The following is a 19,348-nucleotide window of genomic DNA, read 5'->3' on the forward strand; positions in this document are numbered from 1 at the left end:
ATCTGCCCCGGAAAGGTGGCGGATTGGTAGGTTGTGATACTGTGGGCGGTACTTTGTCTTCTGCCTGTGACCGCCGCGCTGCTTGTCTGTACCGCCGTGGCGGTCGGAGTGTTAAAGTGGCTGTCTATGTTGCCGGTTTCCGCCACGGTCATAATTCCCTTTTTTTTTTTCGCCGGCCTGTTTGCGGTATTACCGCAGCTTTAACACTGTCCGCCAGGGTTGTAATGACCCCCCATGTGTAACTATTGTATTTAATTTCTTTTGGATTTTACAAGGGCTATCAGTAGTGCAAATGTTTCTTTTGTTATCCTTGGTTCTTGTGAACTCATTTGTCATTATTATTTTTATATTGTTTTGTTTTGGTATATAAAGGAGAGGGGGGTGTAGTATTCTGTCTGTGTTCTACGCTGATGTCACTCTTGACATCAGCGTGGAATGCGGGCGCGAGTAAGGAGAACGACGAGGAGAGGAGTCAGCGAGGAGCAGTTAGCGCCTCTTCCGTGTTTGTGGTTGAGCCTCGATTGATCCAACCTAAATAAACAAAGTTTCCACGTTTCCTCCGCATGGAGTGTACTTTGTTTCAGACAGCCACCATTGTAATACTGTGGTCTAACCGCCAAACTGATAGCGTTCGGACCCCTGCTGCCGTCATGACGTTGCATGGACTGCCCAACTTGTAATGAAGCCCATAGACACTTGCACTTTACCAAATTTTGTACTTTCAGTGATATATCATTCACTAAGAACAAGTTACTTACCTTCGATAACGCCTTTTCTGGTGGATACATTAACTACCTGTGGATTCCTCACCTAAAGAATTTTCCCACATGCGCCAACTTCGACGGAAATGTTCTTCTAGCTCTGCACGTCGACGATGACATCACAATTGCCCGACTCCACACGACGCGTATGACGTCACCCAGGCAATAAGAAGCCCTCGTCAACGTGCAGACGTCAGTTATCACCATTTTTTACGTGTCTTTGAGGCGAACAGGTGAACATTGACCTTGAAGAGAAATAATCGCATCAAGTAAAGTGAAACCGCAACATTTATTACAATAAAAATAAAAGAAACTAACGGCAACAACACCTTCCTATGGAAACAAATATACTAGTCAAGTTCAACCATGTTTCCTTGAATTATATAAATTAGAAAAATAAATACATATATACATGCCATCATTATATACACGATCCAATTATACACAAATATACAAGAAAACGGTGCTCACCCACGGATTTCGTGGTAAGACCAGCCAGGCAACGGGGAGGCGGGTGGGACCGTGAGGAATCCACAGGTAGTTAATGTATCCACCAGAAAAGGCATTACCGAAGGTAAGTAACTTATTCTTCTGATGGATACACCTACCTGTGGATTCCTCACCTAAAGAATAGAGTACCAAAGCAGTACTACCTCCGGAGGTGGGTGCCTGAATGGTCAAACCAAGAAATCCTGCTGCACTGAGCGTGCAAAATGGCCATCCCTGCTGACCTCAGAGTCCAAACAATAATGTTTCACAAAAGTATGGAAGGATGCCCAAGTTGCTGCCCTGCAGATGTCAACCACCGGAACACCCCTAGCCAAGGCTGATGAGGCAGCCTTAGCTCTGGTGGAATGAGCTCGAAGCCCCACAGGTGGTTCCTTCCTTGCTAAGGAATAACAAAGTTTGATACAGCGAATAACCCACCTGGACAGCGTTCTCTTGTGGACTGCTCTGCCTTTCCTCTTCCCCACGTATCCAACGAAGAGCTGATTGTCTTGCCTGAACTCCCTCGTCCTGTCGACAAAGAAGCTCAATGCTCTTCGTGGATCCAATTGGTGGAGCATCTCTTCCTCCTTGGATGGATGAGGGGGAGGGTAAAAGGAAGAGAGAGTAATAGACTGCCCCAAGTGAAAGGGTGTAACAACCTTCAGTAGGAATGCCGCCTTGGTCCTTAACATCACTTTGTCTCCAAAGAAGGAAAGGTATGGAGACTCTACACTAAGAGCCTGAAGCTCACTCACTCTTCTGGCCGATGTTATGGCTACCAGAAATACAGTTTTTAAGACCAACAAACGCAAAGAACAAGAGTGCATCAGCTCAAATGGCGATCCCATCAGAAATGTCAACACTAAATTAAGATCCCACTGTGGCACAACAAATGGAGTGGGCGGAAACTTATTAGTGAGACCCTTAATGAACCTCAAAACAAGTGGTGATTTAAACAAGGAGGGTTGGTCTGAGAGGCACAGAAAAGCCGACAGCACTGATAAATAGCCCTTAACTGTGGCAACTGCACAACCCTTCTGTGCCAAGGAAAGAAAAAATAATAATATGTCAGACAAGTGAGACTTTAAGGGATTAATTTGATTCTCTCCACACCAACCTACAAATCTGGCCCACCTGCTTGCATAGATCGATTTGGTGGAGTGTTGCCTGGCCGATAAAATAACATCCACCACTTCCGGCGGGAGAGAAAAAGTACTCAGATTGCCCCGTTCAATCTCCAGGCATGAAGGTGCAGACTCTGGAGGTGGGGGTGTAGAATCTGCCCCTGTGACTGCGAGAGGAGGTCTGCCCTGTAAGGGAGACGTAGCGGAGGGCACAGGGAGAGTTGGAGAATGTCTGAATACCACACCCTTCCCGCAATTCCACCAGATTGATGTGAAACCTCTGCTCCACTGGAGACCAAAAGCCTTTGATCTCCAGGTCCCCCAGATGAGCTCCCCACCCTAGAGTGGAAGCATCAGTTACAACTGTGACCACTGGCGGAGGCAGCGAAAACGGCCTTCCTTGCGACAGGTTGCCGACCGCAGCCCACCACTGAAGATCCACAGCTGTGTCTCTGGAGATCATGATCGAATCCTCGAGATCTCCTTTGTGTTGAAACCACTGCCTGCGGATGCACCACTGAAGAGCCCTCATGTGCCAGCGTTCATGAGTGACCAGCAGTATGCAAGAAGCAAACAGACCGAGCAGACGAAGGACCCTGAGGACTGGAACTACCACTCAATTTTGAAATATTGGAATCAACGCCTGAATGTCGTGAACCGGCTGGGGTGGAGGAAAGGCCCGATTCAATGTTGTGTCCAGTACCGCCCCTATGAACAGGAGGTGTTGAGAGAGCTCCAGGTGAGATTTGGGCACTTTGATTGAAAAACCCAGGTCAAACAACAACTGAGTTGTCGACTGCAGGTGACGCTGCATGAGATCTGGAGACTTGGCTTTGATCAACCAATCGTCCAGATAGGTAAATACAGCTATCCCTCTTCTTCTGAGCTCTGCCGCAACCACCGCCATCACCTTTGTGAAGACTTGAGGTGCTGAAGTAAGACCAAACGGGAGGACCGCAAACTGATAATGCTGCGACCCCACTACAAACCGGAGATACTTCCTGTGCGATTTGAGGATCGGAATATGGAAGTACGAATCCTGCAAATTGACAGACCATCCAATCTCCTTCGTTCAACGCCAAAAGAACCTGTGATAGGGTCAGCATCTTGAACTTTTCCTGCTTGAGGAACCAATTCAATATCCTCAGGTCCAGGATTGGTCTCAACCGACCATCCTTCTTGGGGATCAGGAAGTATCTTGAATAACAGCCCTGACCCCTCTCCTGTTCCAGGACCAACTCCACTGCGCCCTTTGACAAAGAGATAACACCTCCTGTTGTAGTAACAGAAGATGGTCGTCCGAACAGAAGGATGGGCGGGGAGGGAAGGGAGGAAGGAATTCCCGAAAGGGAAAAGCATACCACTTCTTCACGATGTCGATGACCCAGGTGTCTGATGTTATAAACTCCCACATGGGAAGAAATCGGGCAAGTCTCCCCCCTACCTGAGACACGTGAGCAGGGAGTGGTGGAGGACTAAGGCTGCTTTCCCTGCTGCACCCCTCCGGAGGAAGAGGAAGAGGCAGAGTGCTGATGGGTGGCCCCTCTAGTTTGTACTCTACCCCTGCCTCTGAAGGATCTGTAAGGTAGGGATCCTGCAGATTGCTGTGCCGTCTGGAACCTGCCACGAAAGGAGGTGCCACAACCAAAACCTCTAAATTTTCTAAAAGATCTAAAGGTAGAGGAAGTGGCTGCTTGAAGTCCTAACAACCTCGCTGTGGCTCTGCTCTCTTTAAAGCGTTCAAGGGCAGAATCTGCTCTTGTCCCAAAGAGTTTTTCTCTGTCAAAAGGCAGGTCCAGGAGAGTAGCCGGCACATCCGGGTAGAAACCTGATGAACGCAGCCAAGCCTGTCGCCTCGTCACTATGGATGTACCCATAGCTCTTGCCATGGAGTCCGAGGTGTCCAACCCAGATTGAATCACCTGGGTCGCAGCCGCCTGAGCGTCCATTAATAGATGCAATACCTCCTGTGGCAATTCAGAATGACCCTTAGCCTCCTCCATAAGGGCATGAATGTAACACCCCAAAATGCAAGTCGCATTGGTCGACTTCAAGGCCATGCTGCACGAAGAAAAGGCCTTCTTTGCTGCCTGGTCCATTTTCTTAGACTCCCTGTCCGCAGGGGTCCCGGGGAATGAACCAGGAGCTGACCGAGAGGAGCACAATGCCTGAACAACCAAACACTCCGGAGTTGGATGTTTGGAGAGAAAGTCCGGGTCACCTGGAGCCGCACAATAGCGTCTCACTACCACCCTGTTGACGGCTGCTGAAGTCACTGGCTTCTTCCAGATATCTTTAATGGGGTCCAAAAGAGCCTCACTGAAGGGCAAGAGAGGCTCCGCCACCGCCGACGCCGGATGCAGCACTTCAGTCAGAAGGTTTGTTTTTACCTCCTCAGCAGGAAGAGGAAGGTCCAAAAAATCTGCAGCCTCCCTTACTACCGCATGAAATGATGCAGGTTCCTCAGTATACTCCCCTGGGGAAGCCAAATCCCATTCAGGGGAAGTGTCAATGCCACTTGCTGTGTCCAAGCCTTGGAAATCACCCGAAGGCTCCAAGATCTCGCCTTCCTCCAAATGTTGTCTGCTGTATTCCTCTTCCTCCAGGAGCCGCAAAGCTAATCTCCTGGATTGGAGCCTGGATTCGAGTCCCGGAGTCGATAAGGCGTCAGCCGACGCTGAAGAAGTTCGCCGGCGCCGCTCTTCGGATCCATCCGATGCCGGACCCTCCGACGCCACAGGCAATTTCACTGTAGACTGGATCCGAGGCAAATCCACCGGCACCGGGACAGCAGACGTCATCGGCGTCACAGGCCTTCTAGGCGACGCCAAGGGCATCGGCTCCGAAGCGGCTCCAGGCGGAAGAAAGGGCATAAAGGGTGTCGGCTTGTAAGGAGCCGGAGCACCGAAGTTAAAGGCCAAAGGACCTGACGGACCCGCATGCCCTCCACCAGGCACCATGGTGGAAAAGATGTTAAACATTGCATTTAAAAATGCAGCGGGATCCGTACCCGGCGTCGGGAAAGCCGGATAAGCCTGTGGAACTGGCACCGGCATAGAGGCCGATGATGGACCAGGCATCTCCTGCTCCGGAGAAGCCGCCGGCTCCTGATGAGGCTCTACTTCAAACACCGACAAAGGTGAAGTCGGAGAAGTGGAGTCGTAGGAGGCGGAGGTGTGACAGTTGGGCTAACCTCCCACGTCGGTCGGCGCCGAGCTGACGGAGATCTGGACCTGGAACGGCCCCTGCTCGATAGGCGCCGAGACTCGTGACGACGCCGGGAGTCCCCATGGCGTCAATGAGTCTTCGAAGATTTTGAAGACGCTCTCTGCAATGACGCCTTTCCTTCCTTTTCTTGGAACGGGCCAGGAATCATTTTGCCTCTCTCTCCTTAAGTGCCTTAGGATTCATGCGTTGACATGATCTGCAAGACTCGGCCTCATGGTCGGAACTAAGGAACCATAAACAATTTTCATGGGGGTCCGTGACTGACATCCGACCTCCACACTGGTTACAAGGTTTAAAGCCAGATTTTCTCGGCTGGGACATAGTAACACGAAGTGCAACTGTAGCTCCCTGTTAGCCTCGTAGAAAAACCGTTACTCTAAGGCACGGAAAAAGGGAACTGACGTCTGCACGTCGACAAGGGCTTCTTATTGCCTGGATGATGTCATACGGCGTCGCGTCGAGTCGGGCAATTGTGACGTCATCGTCGACGTGCAGAGCTAGAAGAAAATTTCCGGCGAAGCTGGCGCGTGGGTGAAAATTCTTTAGGTGAGGAATCCACAGGTAGGTGTATCCATCAGAAAGGGATGATTACGAGTTTGGCGGTCCATGGGACCATCACGCCTGCAGTGGTGGCGGACATCCACAACCTTCGGTATATATATATATATATGTGTATATATATATATATATATCATATAATCATTTATAATCAAACACATAATTATTTAAAGTATATTTACAGTTACCAAAGCACTTAAAACAAATTGTATCTATGTAACATAAAATAAACCTAATAACTTATCAAATATAATTATTAGATCCAAAATATATATTTTTAAATACATGTATTTTAATGCACATTACTTACATTTTAATATAAAAATGAACAGCAAAATAATAAAAATATTATAATATAAAATATTGATATTTAATCTTTAAATATTTTATATACAAATTATTGTAAAAAAATGTGACCCAAAATTGCTTTCAAAATTCAAATAAAAAAGGAAATATTGTTATTAATTTTTACTAAATAAAAATATGGCTTAGAAATGTAAATGTAAACATAAATATTTTCAAATTGAAACACACTTTTATGCTAATTATGAAAAAAAATGAAATGTGCAAATTACCTTTGTTTAATTAAAAAAAATACAAATCATTTTAGCAATGTTCATAATTTAGCAAATTGCATGTACACAAATGAACATTTTTGAAAAACATTAAAGAAAATGATTTTATGTTAATTTAATTAATTTTGAATAAAATAATTCAAAATTAAATACATTGAAATATAATCAGCAAAAAAGCAAAATAATAATCATAAGTCGAAGTAACTAAGAAATTCACAAAATGACGATGCAAAATGAAATAAATACTTATACATTAACCCCTAAAACCAATATTTAAACACCAATATTTTTTACAACGCCAATATTAAAAACAACACTTAAAAAAAATATTTTTACCTTCGATATTCCTGCAGATGATTTTTTGTTATACCAATATTCTTCACACAATATTTTTTATTTGATATTTCGTCCATGCACCCTGCTGGTCACTGTTAAAAGCGAACAAATGGTTCCCTTTAACTGAGGTTAGTGTCTGTCTTGGGAGGCCAAACTACACTCCAATGACTCCCCCGGGTCAAGCAGACTCCGGTGCAACTTTTGCGCATCAAGGCTTGAGGTCTCATTACAAGTTTGGCAGTCTGACGTAAAGACCGCTGCGGTGGCGACCTCCAAAAGATGATCATGTTGGTGGTGATCCGACCGCCATATTAAGAGTCACACAGCTCAGTCTGCCAAAAAAGAGCCACATTTCAGAAACCGCCAGGACACTGGAGAATGTAAAAGAGGCGGTTCTACCACCAGCAGTTTAGCCTGCCAAAAAGCCTTGGAACATATTACGATCCAAAAATTACTACAGCGGTTCTTCCATGGCGTAAAACCATTGGCGGTGTGAACCACGGCGGTCACATCAGTCAGAACACCACACCATATTGGATAGTTTGAATACCCCACACCTGGCACACATCTACATACATGATACATGTACACGCTGCACTGTATAAGACACCCCCACAATATACAATACTTTGCAACCAGAATGCCACACACAGCCAGAGACAAGCAAACATTAAAGATGCAGCAAAACAAATAATAGGCAACCCTACACATTTCACTCAGTACTCATCCCATACCTGCACAACATGACCAACACACAATTTAGCACCCCACACAATGCACAACAACCTTCACCCACTCACATTACAACACCCACACCTCATTTTTCACTACCTCACCGTCTCTTCCACAACTACCATGTCCCCACAAAAACATCCAGTTTCACTGATGATGAGTTGGGGGTCGGCGGACAAAATTGTCAGAGTAGGGCCATACCTTTTTGGGACACAGGTCGAGCAAACATCAATACCCAGGAAAATTGAGTTGTGGCAAAGGATAGTCAATAGGGTGAATTCTGTAGGAAGTTACCCATGCAAAAGGGAGGACATCAGGAAGAGGTGGAATGACCTCAGGGGGAAGGTACATTCAATAGCAGCCGGGCACCAGCTAATGGTCTGCAAAACTGGCAGTGGGCCCCCACCTCCTCCCCCTACTTTCACATTGTGGGAGGAGAAGGTCTTGGACATCCTGCATCCTGAATGCCTGGTAGGAATACATGGGGGAGTTGAGTCGGGTAAGTCACTACATAAGTCATGTCACCAAAAAATGTTCTCTTGCATTCTCACTGATTACATACCCCCACATCAATAATCAAACCACCTACCACCCTTGTGTTTAAATGTCTAAATACCCCTCTCTGGCATACCACATATCAACTAAACTCTCCTAGGACTACAGTGTTTGTATGTGAGGTACAGGGATTGACATCAATACAATTCCCAGCAGGCACTATTCCACCTGTAATAAAACTAGAACAGTATACTACATTTTAAAATGTCTTGCATGTGAAACTAACAATCAATGTAACTCCTCCTGAATGCACCACTGTGTAACAGCCCATGCCAATGACAGCAATGTTATGGCCCACTACCAGTACTATTACAAGCAAACAACAGCTTCAGCTGTCTTCCCTACCAAACTGGCCTTTGAGATAACCTTCCTAACAATGTCACATACTCACCTGGGGGGAGGGGACTATATGGGAAACTTGATGTACTTACAGTACATCCATACAGAGGGCCAGGTCAAATGGTAACTCCCATAGTGTTTGCCAGCTCTGTCACCATTGTGCATTGTCCAGCTGTTAGTTGAATCAATGATGCCATACACCTTACTAGGAGATAAATGTACATTGTCATGTATTTACTCAGACAAGCTATGAGGGTATCAGCAGTCATCCAAACACTAACATACTCCAAGAGCTTGGATCCTGGCGTATACAATTGCAAATTTCTGTGTCCCACATTGCTCTAACCCAGATTTGGAAGCAGCTGCCATTGTCATTTCAGGGGATCATGCAAAGGTAGTGTGTGCATGTCACATATCATGTCTAGTTGTCAAAGTTAAACATCACTTGTTGCATTAATTGCAACAACTGTGTGTTCCAGTTCTACAGGCAACCTTGTGAGTACCAACATGAAGAGGACACCAGAGACTGCCACTACCACTCTGTATGAAAGCCCCAGTGACAAAAACATCCCTGAAGGTTTGGACAATGAGAATGAAGCTGGCCCATCAGGGACACCTGGTCAGTCAACAACTGTGAGCCTCACCCTGCCCACATAAACTCCTCCCAGACCTGTTACATCCACATTGACACCCCAGACCTGTGTCCAAAGGACAGTATCTTCTATCGTGTGTCCCCCCATTGCAGGTACCTGAGTCTGCTGTCGTAAACCCAGACAATGATGGTCCTGCCACCAGTGGGAGTGGGCACACTGTGCTAGGGGCACTGGCACAGGGGGTATGGTGTGTGAAAGGGATGGTGTGGGCCAGAGAATGTGGGCTCCAAGGGACACATATGACCAGGACACTGTCTCCCAAGTCTTGGGAGCCTACCAACATTCCCAAGGCATGATGGGCCAGGTAGTGACCATGATTAGGAAGATCCAACAGCTGCAGAGGGACAACCACCAAGAAGCCTTACAGCAGTGTCAGTCCCAAAATGTCATCCTGGCTTCCATTGCTGGGGTGCTGAAGGACATGAATACCACTCTGAGTAGTTTTAGTACCCAACACCAGGTCTCTTCCACTAGCAATGAAAAATCAAGGTCCTTATACATATGCAGCTACTAGTGGAATGAAGGCCCTGCCAGGGAAAGGGAATGCCTCAGCCACAGACACCCCACCCTCTGTAGCAGAAGAACCCCCGCAAACGTAGACATCCACCCAGACATCCAGGAGGAGCAGATGCCAAGACCAAACCCACTGCCAGGAAGTGAACCTCTACTGATTGGTTCCCCTTGTGTTTCACAGATGCACCCTGTAGGCTGTTCTGACTCCTATATCCGTTTTCCTATGGTACAAGGAGACTGGACGTGTGTTTCCAATTGGTGTAGCAGCTACGCTGATGATTTCCTCCACCATGACTGAACCCTTCACTGTTTTCTTTTTTGTTATTTTTGTTTCTCATCACTCATCTTGCTGTGCACTCCCCAATAAATAACACTTAACTACAGATCATATGTCAGTGTGATGAAGTGCATGGATGGCTACTTGCATTAACGTTTGTTTCACCCGTCTTGTTTTGGAATGGTGTATGTGGACATTAGTCTCTCCTCTTGTCTGTGTCATCCATGCAGGTCAACGCCCACTGGAAAAAGGGGATCTGGCGTGCCATTGCCAAGAAAGTTTTGGACACTGGGGGTCCACTGCCAGAGGAGCATCCACTGTAGGAACCGTTGGGAGGAACGGAGACGCTCGGCCCGGAAGACCATAGAGGTCCAGCTGGGGATGTCCTTCCAAGGTGAAAGGAGTGCCCATCGAAACTTGACCCCCCCCTAACGGCCTGCATATTGGCAGTGGCCTGCCCTGAGTTGGATGGGCATTTGAGGGCAGCATAGTGCAAATTGTCAAATATCTCCAAGGAACACATAGATGTACATTCCTTATAATTGATACACAGGTGTGCACATTCTATTGTGTAGAGGGACATATTACTCTCCTATGTTATCTCTTCTGTACACAAGCATATGATGATGCACATGTGAGTGTGTCATATGTGTACCACTATACCGCATTAGATACCCTGCTGGTTGTGCCTTGCCACCTATAGATCCATACCCCCAACATCATGAAGGTAAGTTGTTCAGGTCTTTGTCCTCTGTCCATTCCAATGCCCCTTGATCCATGACTATGTGCAACATAGAGTCTGAAAAGTTTAGGTCATTCCTACTTTTCATGAGGTTTCTGATGAGTGTCAACTTCATGCGAGACTGTGATGTCCATCTGACATTTCACATGCCATACTTGGTAAATTTACTCAAAGCTGTTAGAAGGTGAACCCATGTGGTAAGTGCAGGCTGTTCATTGGGCCCTGTAATGCCTCATCTGAGTGGACAGCCTACATGTTGGAAACCATGGAGGTATTGCTAGACTACTATTGCAACACGTACATTTATATCACAATTCTGAATGTTAGTACCATGTACATGTTCTGAGGATGGTAGGTCGCTACACAGCTATTTCCTTTGAAGTTGTCGGCCTGCTAAATAGGCCAAGACATCATATTAACTGTTACATTCTTCACTGTTTTTTGTCAACATCATGTGTACATTATAAAGCTCTGTCATAAATAAACACTGTAATGTAACAGAAACATACTTTCTTTTTCTATTTTGGATATGTTTTGAATTATTTTAGTATGCAAACCTATTGTTTGCACTGACTAAATTGTGGTACAGGTGTGGTAGTTCACATTCACATATGGGTGGAATGGTATAAATAGTCAGTCATTTGGCTTGCCTCAAGATGTATGTCTCTGTCATGGTACACTCAGATGTGGTTTGTGCCAATGACATTTTCCTATACATATGTAAGACTACTCATGTCTGAAGTATGGATAGTGATATTGCCACTCAAACATTGGGCTATTGATGTTGCCACTCATCCTGAGTCGATGAACTGCATGTGGCCTTCATACACATGACAGGTGCCCATTGTATTTAGGGAGTAGTTTTGCTACATGTGGTTGCCTGTAGGTAAATGCTATCGGCTAAATGGGCCCCTTTGAGTTTGCAAGACTTTGTTTACAGGTGGAGAATGATTAAGATGAGTAGGTCAACAAAGTATCTATCATCCTTTCCTACATCACTATTGGTACATGTGTTGGTAACATGTGTTTAGACTCTATCATACTCCAAATATTGGATTTGCCAAATATAGTAGGTGCCTGTTTGCAAATTTTAATTGTGAAGGCTGTGGATTCTGTGACATGAAATGTTTTTGGCTTGTGTGTAACATTCTGTCTTCTCTTTACCATATGATAAGATTCCTTTCCTGGTACATGACATCAGGTAAGATTGTAGGTATGTGTAGATTTTGTGTGTGTGATCAATGTTACACTACTTCCCATAGCTTGGTTGTTGGATGACTATGTTGCTGTGGATAGGGACCCAGATTAATGTTGCCAAGTCAGCTTGTCATGGAATGGTTAGTGTGATAGCTCTACTGATGTGATGGTATTGTAGGTGTGAGATAGGTGGCTTAGCTAGTGTGTGACTTTGTTGTTATATCGGGGTGTAGATTGTATCTTATTTTGACATGATGTTGGCACTAACCTGGCCCTACCTGGGGGTGTAGTACAACTAGATGTAATGTAAATTATGTGTACAGTGGGATGTTACTGTATGAAAATAATGTGATAACCCTGCCTCTCTTTCTGTTTTCCAGCATCAACATCGGCACGCAAAGGAGACAGGGCACAGCCGAGTAGGGAAGCTGCTTGGCCACGGGACCTCAAGTCATGACATCACTGACACCGAGGGACCCAGTGGCCTGGAAGGCGAGGGGTGTGCCACAGAGGAGACAGACTCCATCTCATCTTCGGAATCCTCCTCCAGCGGATACTCCCTGGTGATGGTGGACCCATCTGGGACCACTACAGCACCATCTCTGCCTGCCACTCCCCTTCGACCACCACTCTACCTCTCGCTCTCCACCCAGTTGGCCGTGCCCGCTCACCCAAGAGGGTGGGCGTCTCCTTTGCCGCAGGCATCTCTGCCCCATCCCCTGTTAGCCCTGCTGCTCTCAGAGGAGGATATTGACCTCCTGAGGTCGATCTCTGTGGGTGACTCGACCATCGTGAATGTAATCCAGAGACTGGCAACTCAAATCCAACAGAGTAATGCATTCCTGGAGGGCATTCACAGTGCACTAGCTGGCCTACAGAGATCCTTTCAGGCTCTGGCCTCCACACTGATGCCAGCCAGTCACCCTTTATCTAACGTCCCCCCTCCACATTCCTCTTCCCAATCACGAACCCCTCTTACCCAACCCAGCCAAAGCACACAAAGACAGGCATGCACCCACCTCAACATCCAAGGGTGGCTCAGACAAACATAAGTACTACAGGACATACCACCGGCATACATACAAGCAACATTCAGATGCACACACAGCAACAGTCACAACCTGTCCTGACACACCCATCACGCCCTTCAACACAAACAGCACATCTGACACACCTGCAGACACCACACCAGCATTCACAGATCCAGCCACTACACCACGTATCCTACCCACAGACAAGACCACAGCAGACCCTCAGACATCCATCTCAGTCACCACACCCGCAGACACCACAGCTACTGATACTCCTACATGCAGCACATCCACCATACCTGCAGTCCCCGCCCCAACAGACATCCACACACACACCGCAGCATCTCCCAGCACCTCCACCCCCTCAGCCCAAGACACAGAAATACCCTCACTCACCCAACTAAAAGATACCCACTACTCACAAGCATACCCCCCACAAACACACACCCAAGATATCCACACCAACACCTCATACAATCCCTCCCTCTCCCTCCACATCCAAACCATTTTGCTCTGACCGACCCCATGTGTATAAAAAATCTTTCCTTTCTGAGTTTGCCCTTTTCCCTACTCCTCTCCCCTTGTGAAACCCCTAAATGTGCTGTTTACCTCCCCAAGTCCATCCCTTCTACCTCCAAGGCGTCCCTACCCCCTGCAAATGCCCATGTCCCTCCCCAAGCCAAGAAGTCTAACCCTCACATGAAGACCCACCCCTCCCCCAAGCCTCAACCTAACCCCCCAAGCCAAATCTCAAGGCCCCGCAACACAAACCTAAGCCCGACCCCCCACCATCACCCACCCAGATAATCCCTGAGGTGCCTGCCTGCCCTACTGATGCCCCTTCCTGTGGAGGTTACATGGTAGTCAGGAGGCAAGTTCAGGGCACCAATATATGCTTTGGTGCACATTGTTTGCACAATGGATGGCCTCTGACCTTTGTTTTTTTTTTTTATCTGTTCATATAATATATTCAGACCAATCAGATGTTGGTTTCCTGGTTACATGATTGTCTTACATTTATTTTACTAGGTTAGAGTTCTTCCTGGCTGACATTGATTGTGTGTCAGTATTTGTGTGTGTGTGTGTGGTGCTTTTGCTTCCTGTATTGTATGGCCAGTTTGTGTGGGTGGGTGCAGCTTTTGTCCCTCAGGGAAAGGGTGTGTGTTGTGTGATGGGCATGTGTATGTAGCAGACATTTTGTTGTCATAGTATTGTGTGGTGTTTGTGTTGACATGTGTTATTTGCTGTGTTGTGTGGCTTTGTGTGCTTTGACTGTGTGAGTGTGTGTGTTTTATGCATGTTATGATGGGTACAATGTGCTGTGTGTCGAATTTGAAGTTGTATGATTGTGTAATTGTGTGTGTTTGTTCCCTATTGGTTGTACATTGTGTTGTATGTGTGCTGTGTCCCTGGGTTGTGTCTATTGTGAGTGCTTGCCAATGTGTTGGCGATGGTGCAGTTGTGGTGTTGTTGTGATATGTTGTGGTGTTGTGTGGTATTGTGTGAGACTGGGCCTTTGCTGCGTTTACGTATGTAAGTGTGTGTTTTTGACATGTGTTTCTACTGGCTGTAGTGTGTGCACTGTGTATGTGTAGTTGTATGTGTGGTTGTATGTGAGTGTGCATGTCAGTGTACAGTTCCGTGTGAGTGTCGCCCTCGCACCACCTTTCTGATGGTATGTTGTGTAAGTGTACATAAAATACCAATAACAGTTAAGTGTGTGTACTTCTGATTGCTGTCATTGGTGAAGATTCTGAAGTCTTTGGGTGAGCAGGAGCAGCAGGATGACACCTAGTTCTGGTTCCATGGCAGCTCCGGATGTATATGACTTCCTGAAGGTGAGTGTCCCTTTTCTGCTTAGGTTTCTGTGGTGGTGCGATGGCGATGGAAATCTCGGCAGTGTGCAGGCTCATAATATGTCCGGCAAAAATACGGTCTCCGCAGGCCTTCAAGTGCCTTCAGTCATCCATGGAGGTCTGACCACATTGGCAGTGACGGCAGTGCTTTGGCTTTATTCCGTAGAGAATACCACCATAGTCATAATTTGGCAGTCTTCTCTGCCAACATGTTGGCGGTATGAGTGCCACCGCAAACATGGCAGTCCTGGGACCACCAAACTCATAATGAGGCCCTTGGACTCCCAGGCTGTACTTTGGTAGTTAGTGTGATCAAGTGATTGTGGCTAGGAACTCGCTTCTTCAGGTTTTCCGGACCTGGAGCTGTAACAGGAAACCAGCCAAGTGACTCTTGAAGGTTCACCTCTTCTGTCTGGGGCTAAGGGATGACCTTTCCTAGGTAAGGGCAGCACAGGTACAGTCTATCCTTTGCCAGCCCAGGGTCAGCAGGTCCAGTCCAGTCTTCGCTGCAACTTCTCTATGGCAGGTTCATTTTGTTAGGGTCCATTCATTTGTTATGGATATAAGTGTGCATTTTCTTTTTTTACATTTGCTGGGGGTGATTTATTTGTTTATGTATTTTTCTCATTTGCACTGAATTATGGTATTCAAGTATGATTTGTTGATTCTGTATTCTAGTATGGTTAAACACCAGCCAAAAATATCAGGAGCTGGCCCTGCAGGATGGGGTTCCCAGTGTCATTAATGGCTCTAGGAGGGGGACCCCACCTTTCTATTTGCAGCTGGGCCCAGTGGTGATGGGGCTCCCAGGGCAAAATCAGCCTGGGGATTCGGGCTGCACAATCCCACTCCCCCTTTTTTAACGATGGCTGGCCCCAGGGGGATCGGGTCCATTGGGCTGTAACTGGTCTGGGGGGGGCCACACGCAACCCCTTCCCTCCAAATATGTGTATTGTCCCCCTGGACCAGGCCCACCTGGGGGTCATAAAAAATAACAAGCTCTGTAAACCAGATTTACTGCAAAATTACAAAGAAATATTTTGGGCCCCAGACCTAGGGGGGCAGGTCATTCCTACCCTGCCACCTATGCTGTTTTAATGTTTTTTCCTGGGACTTGGATGAGTCCGGGTCCCAAGATGGCTGCCCCCACTTCCTGGCAGAAGTGGTGGCAGCCAATCAGATCTCATCATGAGATCTGTCTGATCCATGGACCCTCTCCATCTCTAGTTATACATACATCGTTTTTCTTTAATACTACTGAACAGTTGTACACCAAATTACAAAAAGCATTCTTTCTGGACCAAGACCTTGCTTTCTGCCACATTTGGTGTAATTCCCTTCAGCAGCTTGGGATGTAGTCATGTCTAAAATCCCTATGGGAAATTGCATGGGGAAAATGCATTTTGGGATCCCCCCTTTTTCCCGACCCCACTTGATGAATCACCCTGAAGCCTTCCAGACATCAGCTGAAGTGAGTGCCAAGCGAGTTTTGAAAATGTTGTGAAGATTAATAAAGTGGCGCTAAAGTTATTAGCACAACAAAAATGCTTTTCCTATGGAAAGTAGGTCCTAATTATACCTACATACTGGCAACCACCAATAGGTAATGTATATACATATAAGTCACCCCAAAGTATGCCTGTAACATCACCTTAAAGCAGGGTGATGTTTATTAAAAAGTAGGACAAAGTGTTGTTTATACTGTAGAAAAGCTAGTAGCCACATGGGCAAGTGCAGGATTATATGATATGCTGACAACTCAACTATGCTGACTCCTGAATGGGACTATTAGAGTTTGTACTTCAAGGTATCAAAAGAATTGTTGTATTAAACCTGACTTGATGTCCAAGTCAAATTTAGTGTACCTTTTGAGTAAACAGCAACACTTTTTCCAATGGGCATTTACAGCTGCTCCTGGGGCAGTCATGTGAATGACTTTCAGGAAAGGACACAATAGAGACCTGCCATTGGAAGAGATGTTACATCTCCGTGTCAGGAAGCCACGAAGGGTGGGAGCCCAAAAGGTGAGCTTCAAAGGGGAAGCCACCATTGAAGGTAAAATAGTTGACATCCACAAGAAGGACTGCTCTTTTGTTCTGATAGACAGGTTGGCATCAGGAACAGAGAGGGAAAAGCAGGGTCAAACCTTTTTTACTGTGGGCATTTAGCCCTCAGGTAACCACACCTCTAGGAGGGCTACCAAGCTCCATAAACTGGGAGGGTGGGTCTTGCCATCTTGGGAGTGGGCAGAATGTTGCTCTCCAGGATCTCTAGATTTCACACTTTACAGGAAGTGTTAATCAAGTGGAAGGGGACTTGGTAGCTCATTGACTAGTAGTTAGATTACATCTGCACTGGAGAAAGTACCAAAGAAGGACTGCCCGGCTGTTTCCCCCTCCCCCTTATTAAATTTGTCCGGGCCTCAGGAGATTGGATCGTCGGTGTAGAAATCAGCCCAGGGAGTGGGCTGTATGGCCCCCTCTCACATTTTAATAAGGCCCCAGAGATGTGGTCCTCGGGCCTAATTTGGCCCTGAGAGGGGGCTGCATGCCCCTCTCCCACATAGATATAATGGTGAACCCTATTGGATGGGATTGTGTCCCCCCTAAAAATTATCCAACCCCAGGGGATGGGGTTAATGGGGCTAAAAGCAGCCTGGGAAGGGCACCTATGGGTTGGCTGCTTTAGGGGGGAGTTAGCCACAGGGACGGGCCACAGGCCAGGCCTTGTGGCCAACCCTCTACTGCACATGAACAAAGGGTGTGCGAGGTGTGTTGTTGGCTGCATGCTAGGAGGTTGGCTGCAGGGCCTTGCTGCGGGCTGCACGCAGCATGGGTTGGCTACATGGCGGGATTGGCCCCAGCAAATGCAAAAAGAACAAGGTGATGGATAGAATGCTTGGATTAAACTCAGCCACTGGCAATCGCTTGGAGCAAGATCCCAATTTTTGCCCACTCTGCCACCTCAGTTTGGACCCATTCAGATGCAAATCAGTTTTAACCCTGCTCCTCATGGGAACAATCCAGCCCAAACTGCCAGGCCAGGTCCTACCAGAACTGGCACACAGGTAACCTAGGACCGGTTTTGGCCTAGTTAGGGCTCTTAAGCCAGGTATAGCTTGATTCCATTGGCACAGTGAACCAGGGCCCCACGTCTGGGCATACCTGCACTCTTAGAGTTGCAAATGCAAAAATAATAAGTCGATGGATGGAATGCGTCAATTAATCACAGCCACAGGCAATCGCTCGGGCTACATCCCAATCCATCATTTTTTTGCCCACCATGCCACCTCAGTTTGGACCCAGCCATATACAAATCAGTCTTGACCCTCCTCCTCATAGGAACAGTCCAACTGATTTTCCCCTACTTAGGGCTTGTCAGCCAGGTATAGCTTGGTCCAGTGGCAAAGTGAGCCCGGCACCGGTGCCTGCAGCTGAAGGCCATGTGCAGCAACGGTTGGATTAATATATGGTAATTAAATATTACTTTAACCTTAAAAAAAAACCTTGAAATTCACTGAAAAAACTGAAGGTTACAAGGACGTCATACTTAGGTTCAGATTTTACGCACACAAAACCATAGACATTCAGCAGTTATAGTTATACTCATCTCTAGAAACTAACTCGTGCCCTAATGTAGCTATAACTCACGCCTTCGCCATGCACTGCTAATTACCTCACATATAACATCACTCATTAGATCTTCTATGACATCATTGATAATATCACTGCAATGTTTGCAATAAAATTATTGATGAGAAAGCTGTGTGTAAAATGTGAACCGAACTATAATGTGTGTATAAAATACAACCCTAACTCAGTGAAAATATATAAAATGCGGAAGGTCTGGACCTTATCCTTATTGTAAATGGCAAAGTCGAGCTAGCTGTTTTAAAACTGCTCTATCAGTCTGCACAGGCAGGCTGGAAGTCATGTTTTTGCTTTTTCACACTCAGCACAATAAGCGCTGCAATTCATGAGGAACACTTTAACTTACAGACCCTTTGTACTGCCGGTACCATATATTAGGAACTTCTAAGTAAGTTAATTTATGACAATTGGGTATAAACCAATGGAACATACACTTCTAAGGGTAAGAGCACTGGCTTTGAGGTCTAGTTTGCAGGCCACAGTGCACTCTCACAGTCATTTCACCAGTGCCTAATAGTCAAATTGTGGGCACAAAGAGGGTATTAACCTGCAAAAAACATTTCCTCACTCTTGGATATTATGGACCACCACATTACGTGCAGATGCCTTCATCAGTGTGTACTTTATGTAATGTGATCCCTACTTTTCAGAGGAAGGTGACAATGTAATATTTCTCAGGGAAGAGGGAGACATTGTATTGGTTCTCTTTAGAAGGTAATAGGGCACACTCTG

This window comes from Pleurodeles waltl, chromosome 2_2, assembly GCF_031143425.1.
Source record: "Pleurodeles waltl isolate 20211129_DDA chromosome 2_2, aPleWal1.hap1.20221129, whole genome shotgun sequence".
NCBI classification, from domain to species: Eukaryota; Metazoa; Chordata; class Amphibia; order Caudata; family Salamandridae; genus Pleurodeles; species Pleurodeles waltl.